This window comes from Hordeum vulgare, chromosome 3H, assembly GCF_904849725.1.
Source record: "Hordeum vulgare subsp. vulgare chromosome 3H, MorexV3_pseudomolecules_assembly, whole genome shotgun sequence".
NCBI lineage: Eukaryota > Viridiplantae > Streptophyta > Magnoliopsida > Poales > Poaceae > Hordeum > Hordeum vulgare.
In genome coordinates this window covers 84,362,716-84,372,872 of record NC_058520.1, presented here as the reverse complement: position 1 = coordinate 84,372,872, position 10,157 = coordinate 84,362,716, and the positions used below count along the sequence as shown (strand labels likewise).

The 10,157-nt window shown below is 40.2% G+C and overlaps 1 long non-coding RNA gene across 1 annotated transcript; it reads left to right on the top strand.

Annotated features, from left to right (window-relative positions):
* Positions 1 to 4,096: 4,096 nt before the first annotated feature.
* Positions 4,097 to 7,573, top strand: LOC123439580. Its single transcript, XR_006630118.1, has 2 exons — positions 4,097 to 4,268; positions 5,255 to 7,573. It is a non-coding gene; the product is annotated as an uncharacterized LOC123439580 (long non-coding RNA).
* The last annotated feature ends 2,584 nt before the right edge of the window (positions 7,574 to 10,157 follow it).

Genomic DNA, 10,157 nt, shown 5'->3' with positions numbered 1-10,157 from the left:
CATTTATTTGTTCAAAAGGTGTAGGTGTTCTAACATAACTCTTCTTAACCACTGTTGTAGCCTTAGCATGTTCTACAATCCTACAAGAGGAAGGAGGTTTCTCAATGTAACTAGTAGGAAGAATTGGATCAACATGGTTAACAATTATTTCTTCCTCCTTCATTCTAACATGTTTCTCAGGGAATTTTTCAATGGGGGATGATATTTGAATCACTTTTCCTTTGGCAGGTAAACATTGGTAGCAAAAGTTTCTCAGAAAGAAGCTACTATCTCACTGTCAAGGGCATATTTGTTGCAAAACTCATGAAAAGGAGAAGTTTTCGTAAAAGATTTGACACAATCAAAATTAAGATTTATACCTGAATCTTTACCTTCATCAAGTTCCCAATCTTTAGCATTGCGTTTAATCTTTTCTAGAATATCCCACCTGAATTCAATAGTCTTCTTCATATAGTAACCAACAACACAAGCATCAAGTAATGTTTGATCATCATGAGAAAACTGAGCATAAAATTTTTGTATAATAAATTCCTTTGAGAGCTCATGATTGAGGCAGGTGTGCATCATAGATTTAAGCCTCCCCAAGCTTGAGCAATGCTTTCTCCTTCACGAGGCCAGCAATTATAAATAAAATTTCGATCATGATGGACTAGATGCATAGGATAAAACTTCTAATGAAATTCCAGCTTCAAGCGATTCCAATCCCATGATCCGATATCATAGAATAGACTATACCACATTAGTGCTTTCCCTCCTAAGATAAAGGGAAAATTTTCTTCTTAACTTTGTCTCCTGGTAAACCTGAAAGCTTAAACAATCCACAAATATCATCGACATATATCAAATGCTAATAAGGATGAGTTAAACCGTTATAAGGATTAGCTAGTAGTTTCTCTATCATACTTGAATGAATCTTATAATAAATATTTTCAGTAGGTTCAACAGGTTGAGGAACAATTTCTTCGACTTTAGTTCGAGACGAAGATGCCCTGAACAAGCCACATAAAGGGGAATATGAACATAGTGACAAGCAACAGTAAATTTCAGCACATGCCGAAAATGTTTCCTTACCGATTTCCACTTGTGAAAGGTGTTTCCCTCCGCGGCAACGACACTAGAAAAGAGTCTTGATGACCCAAAAGTATAGGGGGTCAATCATAATCCTTTCAATAAGTAAGGGTGTCAAACCCAACGAGGAACAGAAGGAAATGATAAGTAGTTTTCACCAACAAATTATGTGCAACTGTTGTTAATAATAGTGATAGATAGTTTTATAACAAGATAATTTGTAACAAGTGACAAGTAACAATAGCACTACACCACGACACCACACTATGGACATGCATCTATTGGCATAAGTACAATGTTGACATTCTTTTTGTGTCAAACTATACCGACGCACCGATTGTCGGCGTTATGCAGGCTTTTGACACATTATCTCTCGCCAATGGATCAATTCCCACCAATGTAAAATGTGTTGGCAGATTCCACCTTCAGTGATACATTATGTGTCGGTAGTTCGACTGGACAGAAAAAGTGTCAGTGTTTCTTAGACCTCTCCCACCAATTTCTATCTGCCGGTCCACACCACAAATATCAAGCGGCAAGAGCCCCGCACGGGCGAGGCCCAAAATGCAGATATATTATAAAGGAAAAAGTCTATTTTAAACCTTGAACTTGTAGAGGTTCGACGAAATGAACCCCAAAATCGAAATCCCTGTCGATTGTACCCTAAACTATGCAATCCCGGTCCAAATTGAACCCTGAGATTGTTTGCGAGACCGGGATTGCAAAGGATGGCTGGGATTGTTTTTTTAGACAACGGACCGGGCCTAGTTTGTTTGTTTTTCTATTTCTATTTTTTTATGTGTATATGTCCTCATTTAAAAAATGTCCATGTTTTCAAAAAACTGTTTGTCTATTTCAAAAAATGATCAAGTTTTTCAACACAATGTCGCATTTTGAAAAAAACATTCATCTTTCTGAAAAATGTTCGCTCTATCAAAACAACGTTTCCAATTTTCAAATTTGTGAACTTTCATTTTCAACAATGTTCTCGTCTTCCTGTTTCTTTTGTTTGATATTGTTAAATTTTTCTTCTAAATTTCAAAAAATGTTCTCGTGAAAAAAAAGTTAAGAAATTGTCAAAAATGTTCTGCGTTCAAAATATGTTCATATTCCCAAATAGTGATCAAGTTTCAAAATTTGTTTTGGATTTTTAAAAACTGTCCATGTTTGGAAAAATGTCCCGGGATTTCATAAAAATGTTTGTATTTCGAAGAGTGTCGAAATATTTCAAAAAATGTTCTTGCTTTTTTTTCACTACTTATGAAAAATGTCCGCGTTTCAAAAAAAATCGTGTTCCTGTAATTCAAAACTATTTTAGAATTTTCTGCATATTCAAGAAATTCTTCGTATTTTTGAAAATGTTCTTCTTTTCATTTTGTTCTTTTTAAAATGTTTGCTATTACCAAAAATGATTCAAATTTTAGTTTTTTTTGCTATATTATTTAGGAAGTCCCAGAAATGATATTTCAACGTAAAAAAAGATTTTAATTCGTAACGCTATTCATCCCATTCAAGGAATAACTAAAATTATGTTTGCTACCTGATGTTTGAATGGAGTGTGAGCAACAGGCAGAGAACGTGCGTTTGTCTTTTTCATTAAGGAAGATTGGCATGATTTTGTCGTGTCTATGGAAACAAAAGCTACCGAGTCAGGATTTTAGGAGCTGCCAGCTAGGTAGGTAGTAAGACATTCATGTGCCTGTTGTATGCTTACTGCGAGCAAGCGGGGCGGACCATGGTCGACTGCATGCCAGTGAGGATGGTCGTGGCGGGCGGCTGAGCTGCTCGAAGCGGTGCACCTAGCGGGCGGCGGCAACGAGTGATGACACAATTGCGTGTACTCTTGTGAAAGGTTCGTCTTGAGATTTCGCCTCACCTTAATTTTTTTTCTCCGCCACTGTTCAAAACTGTGTAAGATCGTTGCTGCGGTGTAGCAGAGGGAGACACTGCATGCTCACAGCCACATGACCCAAGCAGCCATGGCACAGAGACACAAGAGGCGAAGGATGAGGCACGCAGCGAGCGCTCTAGCCTTCCCGTTGCCCGTCCACTGCTTTTTTAATCTGATGATCGTGACACAGCAAATGGACCGGCCCAGGCTACCCCTCCCGTGCATGGAACACTGGCATTTGGAAAAAATTAAGTGGGCCGGTTCACTAGGGAGTAGAGTATGAGTCTATTGGAATTTTTTCGAACAAAAAAATTAAAACGGGCCGGCCCATCGGACGAATCCCAGTTGACACGGCGTCAGGTTCGATTTAGACCGGGATTGCATAGTTTAGGCTACAATCGACCGGGATTTCGATTTGAAGGTTCATTTCGTCCAACCAATACAAGTTCAAGGTTTATATTGGACTTTTTCCTATTATAAATCCCTCCCAGGTAACCAAATCCACAGTCCACCTCTCTCGCCACACACAAACCTAAGGCTGCTCATAGTGGGGAGTAACTTAGCCAAGTAACACACAAACCTAGGCTGTTACTACCCACTATGAAGGTAGTAACATTTGTGGGATGTCATATTAATTAGGATATAGACTCATTTTGTATTGGTATGTGTGATGTTACTGTAACATAACTAGTTACCACAAGCACCTCTCTCCTCATTAACTCACTGCCACATAAGCAAATTTGCATTATAATGTGTGATGTTACTACTATGTTACTCCCCACTATGACCAGCCTAACCAAAATCCCCACCTAGACCTAGCCGCCACCGCCGACCTCTTGGCCGATTCTGTCGTGATGCTGCCCCTCCTACCCTCGATGGCGCCTCCCGAACGTCACGTCCAGCTGCACCTCCCCACCGTCTATAGTCCAAGGTGTCGATAGGCTATTCGCTTACCTAGCGGCGGAGGCCGCCGGCTAGTTCCCTGGTGTTGCGTTGTCGTGTCCTCTGGCTCCGACCTGCCTCGCTATGCTACCTCCCCAGGCTACGACCTGCCTTGGTTCGCCACCTCCCCAGACTACGACCCACCTCACACCGTGACGACCTCTCGCCATAACACGCCTCCTGCCGCGACCGCCTCTGGCCTCTACCTGCCTCCCATCGCCATGGCCTTTGAGGGCACGTACTAATCTGTCCGAGGGGCTGCACCACATGCTGCAGCGGAGGAGACTCTCCATTGTCCCTCTTCCACTACCGGCAACACCTCCCCACCCTCTCTGTCGTACCATGTACCCAAATTTAGCTGCTGGAGGTTAGATTCTTTTCACTTCCCCCTCCAAAAGTGTGATCACCCATTAGATCTATCTAGGTTGAACAAGTTTCTCTAAACTGACATATTTATTCATAGATTTTGTCTGCTTGCTACAAAATTGAAATGTGGCTTTTGCTTATTGATAATTTCGGTTATGGTGTGGTTGTCTATTACTAAAGATGATTTCATATCATCTCATCAATTTTAGGAACCTTAACTCATTTGTCTTTTATTTCGGAAAAGATCGGTGGCATTGTAGCTTCAAGGGCATGAATGTTTACATATTTTTCTTTCTTTTCGCATTGTTGAATGCATGAAATACATTCATATGACCACACATGGCCCAAAGTTTAAAATCTAGGAATTGGGTTTTCATTTCTCTCAGAAATGTTAATGTTCATCTTGTTCTCGTTTCTTCTGAAGTTTCGAAAATTCTTTCTACTTGATAGTTCACTCAGATTACTATTGTCAGCATAATCCATGTAAGAACAAGTAGAAGTAGTAGAAGAAGAAGATAAAGAAGAAGAAGAAGAATCTAACTAATTTGAAAATTCTTAGCTTCTTCTATTTTTTACTCCTTATAATGAACCATAGAGAGTTGCTAATATGAACCTATGTACTCCCTAAGAGAGTTGCTCATCTAAAAACACATGTTCAGTCTAAGCAAATGTCAGAAAGCAGGAACTTTTTTGGGTCTAATTCTTTGTAGTTCCTGTGGAAATGAAAACCACAAAAATACAAGAGGTAAGTGTAGAAATGCAAATCATAAATGCCTAGGTTTCTTTTTTACTTACTGTCTAGGATTCCCAATTTTTCCTACACATGGAGTAGAGCATAGATTTTTAGCTTATACGAACATATATTATTACCTAGACATGGAGAAGTGCATGGAGTATGTACCAGGGTTAAATAACTGGAATAGATATTTTTCAGCTCATTTCACGCAAGACCTATGAATTTTTTACTACATCTTTTTTTGTTTTCAGCAACTACAGGTCCTACTAAATCTCCTCTCTTTTGTTTGCAAGGCCAAGGCCAGGCATTTAAAAGCAAACAAAAGCAGGGGCCTTGAAAAGCAAACAAAAGCAGGACCAGCAACTACAGGTCGTACTAAATCTCCTCTCTATTTGACTTTGACTAAAAAATTAATCTCGAGTAATTGTGTACTCTCAGACTTGGTTGAAAACAATCAACGAGCAAATAGTGCAGTTACATGATCAGTTGTTTGATCAGTCAATATGGATTGTTTGCTGACTAAGTGTACCCTAACATGAGCCAATAGTGTACCTCACCTTCAGCACGTACTCATTGTCTGATGGCAAAATTTTCATCTCTATAGTCCAGTTAAATCATTTCTAGAGGTGGCAAATTCTAAAATTTTAGCCTTGACTGAAGATTTTAAACTTGTCAACAAAAAAGTAAATTCAGATTAGATTTGAGCAAGATAAACTGAATCTCATCAAACTAATTCAGTGTAAATCTAGATTGTTGTAAAATTAATAGTGTAAATGCAGAGCAAGATTTTGTCAAACTGAATCTTGCTCAACAAATTTAGTGTAAATCTAGTCTGATTCTTGTGTGGTTTATATTCATCAACACTAGTAGTACTCATGCTTGTAGAATGCTTATATGCAAGGTCTTATACTAAAAATAATTTCATACTAAAAACTTTGTAGATTATCTGTACAATTCAGTATAATGATTCAGTTAACCAGGGTTTAGTCCTAGTTGGGGCAAGTGCAAAAATTACTGTCAAGATGCGTGTATTTTTCTTATTGGTGCAAAAAATCAGTTAAGCAAATAGTTTTCTTTTCGTTGCGTGCATGTTGTTCGTTGTTATAATGCTATTCATCTTAAAATGAAATCTGCATTTGGTGGTGTCACTACTTGTCACAATAGTACTCCATGGTTCAGTTTTTCATTCCCGGGAAGATACCACAAACTATAGAACATATCGACAATAATTATCTCTCATAGCACGAAGCTACGAGGAAGTTTCTGGTAACCATGTACAGCGGCTAAATATCTGCAATATATTCAGGCAGTCGAACTCCAAAATATTCTGATTGCTTCTTTCCAAAAAATGACTGATCGACTGTTGTCTCCAAAATATCCTTTTGTGCTTTCTACTCGACTAGCAATTTGCCATGCCTGACCTAGATATTGAATGAGGTTACACTTGGCACATTCAATTCAAGTCAAATCGCCAACAAATCAATTGCTAATTCTATTTTTATCATCAACAACAACATAGGCGGGCGGGGTAGACTTACCATCACGAGCAGCAGTGGAGGCGGGGCAAGAAAAAAGGCATCATCAACATCAAAGGTCCATGGAGACGGCATCGCCCACTAGCAGCAACAACATGAGATGTGGGAGTCGCTGGAATTTTCCACGGCGCCGGTGGCTGAAGCGGATGAAGTCTAGGCACATGGGCGATGAACGTGGGCGGCGAAGGTGGGCGGCGCAGGTATTGGGGTTAGTCCGCCACGGGGCCCAACGGGGCAGGTACAGGAGGGCGGCGGCTGTGCGGGTTCACGTGGGCGGCGGCGCAGGTCCAGGTGCATGCTATACTTTCAGTCTATTAGCAACCAAATTCACTAATAATCTATTGTTCTTGCCTATACTAATGGAAGTGAATATTTACACTAGGTTTGTGAAAATTTATATTAGGACTGCGAATAGTTTAGTGGCGAGTAGATAGATGAACCAGAGCATTTAGTGATTAAATGGAATATAGATGAATCAAATAGAGAGCACGTAGTAAATGTAGGCATGATTTTTTTGGAGTTACGTGCAGATAATCCCAGCATCTACTCATTTTGACAACACACAAATTTGAAAAAAATTCTCATTCCTATGATCCTCAAACATATGAGTGCTTTTTCACGGACAAATGGCAGAAAGTAAGACCACAAGATGATCTAGGATGTTCTTGTGATCACTTTTGTTCATAACATGGTCAACACATTTTGGTCATAAGGAAGTTGATGTTGACTTGGTGAACATAGACTTGGTCCCTTACATAATATCTTGTAGTAGTCAAGTGAATGAAGAATTGGTTTCTTAGGAACTTCGCCATCATATTTTTTAACATGCCACATCCTATATGTCAGACTTGTGTATTTCTTGAATGGTTGTAGATAACTTGAGTGAAGAAAACTGATGTATCTTCTATATATGTTGAATGAATGCATTAAACAATGATATCTTGTGATGAGTTGAATATTTTGTATCGTGTACTTTATATGAATTGAATATTATGAAGTTAATATTGCGTTAATACATGGTGCATTCGCATGTGTGATGAAATGTTGAACCCTGGCAACAAGTGTGTCGGCAGAAGTGTTGGGTGTCACACAGTCTGTTGCCATAACTCAGTGGCAAATGAAATGTTGGCATAGCTATGGATGTTGCAATATCTGTCGGCATACCACATTGCAAGATGAACTGTCAGGATAACAGTGTTTTGTCGTTGTAGAAATGTATGATGGTGTAGAAATCACCTAGTGTGTCATACTTTCTATCGGCATAGATTTATCTGTCGGCAAAGACCTTTCTTGGTAGGACTATAGGCGACACCTCCTTTCTGTCGGTAATGGTCTTCGCCGACACTAAATGTGTCACCTTAGGCGACCTATGCCGGCAGATTATGTGACGTTGCTCTGAGTGTCATGGTGTAGTGTAGTAGCAAAGGTGCAACAAGGTAGCCTAATCCTTTTTTATAGCAAAGTACATGCGTGAGAGTTCTCCTATATAAAACAAGCACTTCTGAGGACACATGCGAATTTTTGTGTAATCATGTTCCGTCATATTAAGTTGATTCGTATTTGCTACTTTGATGATTTGATATGTGCGTGGACTAGTGCTAAAGGATTGTTCTTACTTGAACTAACAACCTACTTATGATTATCCCCTCTCGCAAACATACGCAACTATGAAAGAAGAATTAAGAATAATCTAACCATAGCATGAAACATGTGGATACAAATCAACCCCTTATGAAGCAATGCATAAATTGGGGTTTAAGCTTCTCTCACTGTCACAACCCATCATCTATTTGTTACTCCACCATCCCTTAAGGCCCATAACATAGTGAAGTGTCATGTAGTCGACGTTCACATGACACCACTAAGAGAAGTAACAACATACATATCATTAAAATATCTAACGAATACCAGCTTTGCATGATTACTTATAACAAGACTTCTTTCATGTCCTCGTTAACAATAAATACTACTCACACAACTGTTGGAAATATGCCCTAGAGGCAATAATAAGTTGGTTATTATTATATTTCCTTCTTCAGGATAATCATTTATTATCCATGCTATAATTGTATTGATTGAAAACTCAAATACATGTGTGGATACATAGACAAAACACTGTCCCTAGTAAGACTCTAGTTGACTGGTTTGTTGATCAAAGATGGTTAAGGTTTCCTAGCCATAGACAAGTGTTGTCATTTGATAACGGTATCACGTCAGAAGAATGATGTAATGGACAAGACCCAAACTATAAATGTAGCATATGATCATGCCATTTTATTGCTACTGTTTTCTGCATGTCAATGTATCTGTTTCTATGACCATGAGATCATGCAATTCTCGGACACCGAAAGAATACCTTGTGTGTATCAAACGTCTCAACGTAATTGGGTGACTATAAAGGCGCTCTACATGTATCTCCGAAGGTGTCTACTGGGTTGGCGTGAATCGAGACTGTAATTTGTCATTCCGTATGACGGAGAGGTATCTCGGGGCCCACTCGATAATACAACATCACAATAAGCCTTGCAAGAAATGTGACTACCGATTTAGACACGAGATCTTGTATTACGAAAAGATTAAAGAGACTTGCTGATAACGAGGTTGAACTAGATATATAGATACCGACGATCGAATCTCGGGCAAGTAACATATTGAAGGACAAAGGGAACATCATACGAGATTAACTGAATCCTTGACATAGAGGTTCAACCGATAAAGATCTTCGTAGAATATGTAGGAGCCAGTATGGGCATCTAGGTCCAACTATTTGTTATTGACCGTAGAGGTGTCTCGGTCAGGTCTGCATAGTTCTCGAACCCGCAGGGTCTGCACACTTAAGGTTTGGTGACGTTTCGGTATAGTGGAGTTATAAGTGTTGGTAACCGAAAGTTGTTCGGAGTCCCGGATGAGATCCCGGACATCACGATGAGCTCCAGAATGGTCCGAAGGTAAATATTGATATATAGGAAGTCTTGTTTTGGTCACCGGACAAGTTTTGGGCTCATCGGTAGTGTAGCGAGAGTGTCGGGAGGGTTCCGGGGACCATCGGGAGGGGTGTCACGCCCCGAGGGGCCTTATGGGCTGTGGGAGGATACAAACCAGCCCCTAGTGGGCTTACATAAGCTCCCACTAAGGCCCATGAGGTTTGAGAGGCAAAAAACCCAAAGGTGGAAAAGGTGAAAAGGGTTTCCAAGTGGAAAGGAGGAATCCTACTCCTAGTAGGATTGGAGTAGGACTCCTCCACCTTCAATTTCGACCAAACCTTGAGGGTTTGAGGCTGCCTCCTCCCCTCTCTCCCTCCTATATATATACTAGAGATATTGAGGGTTTTTGTGACACAGAAAAACTGCCGCGTGCTGCCCTCTCTTTCTAGATTTGTTTCTCCTCTAGTCTAGTTTCAACGGTGCTTAGGCGAAGCCTTGTTGGAATAGCTCCACCACCACCACCACCATGCCGCCATGTTGGAGAAGTCATCTACTTCTTCGCCCCTCTTTGCTCGATCAAGAAGGCGGAGATCGTCATCGAGCTGTACGTGTGCTGACCGCGGAGGTGCCGTCCGTTCGGCACTAGATCGGGATGGATAGTGATGGGATCGCGGGATGAATCGTGATGAGATCGC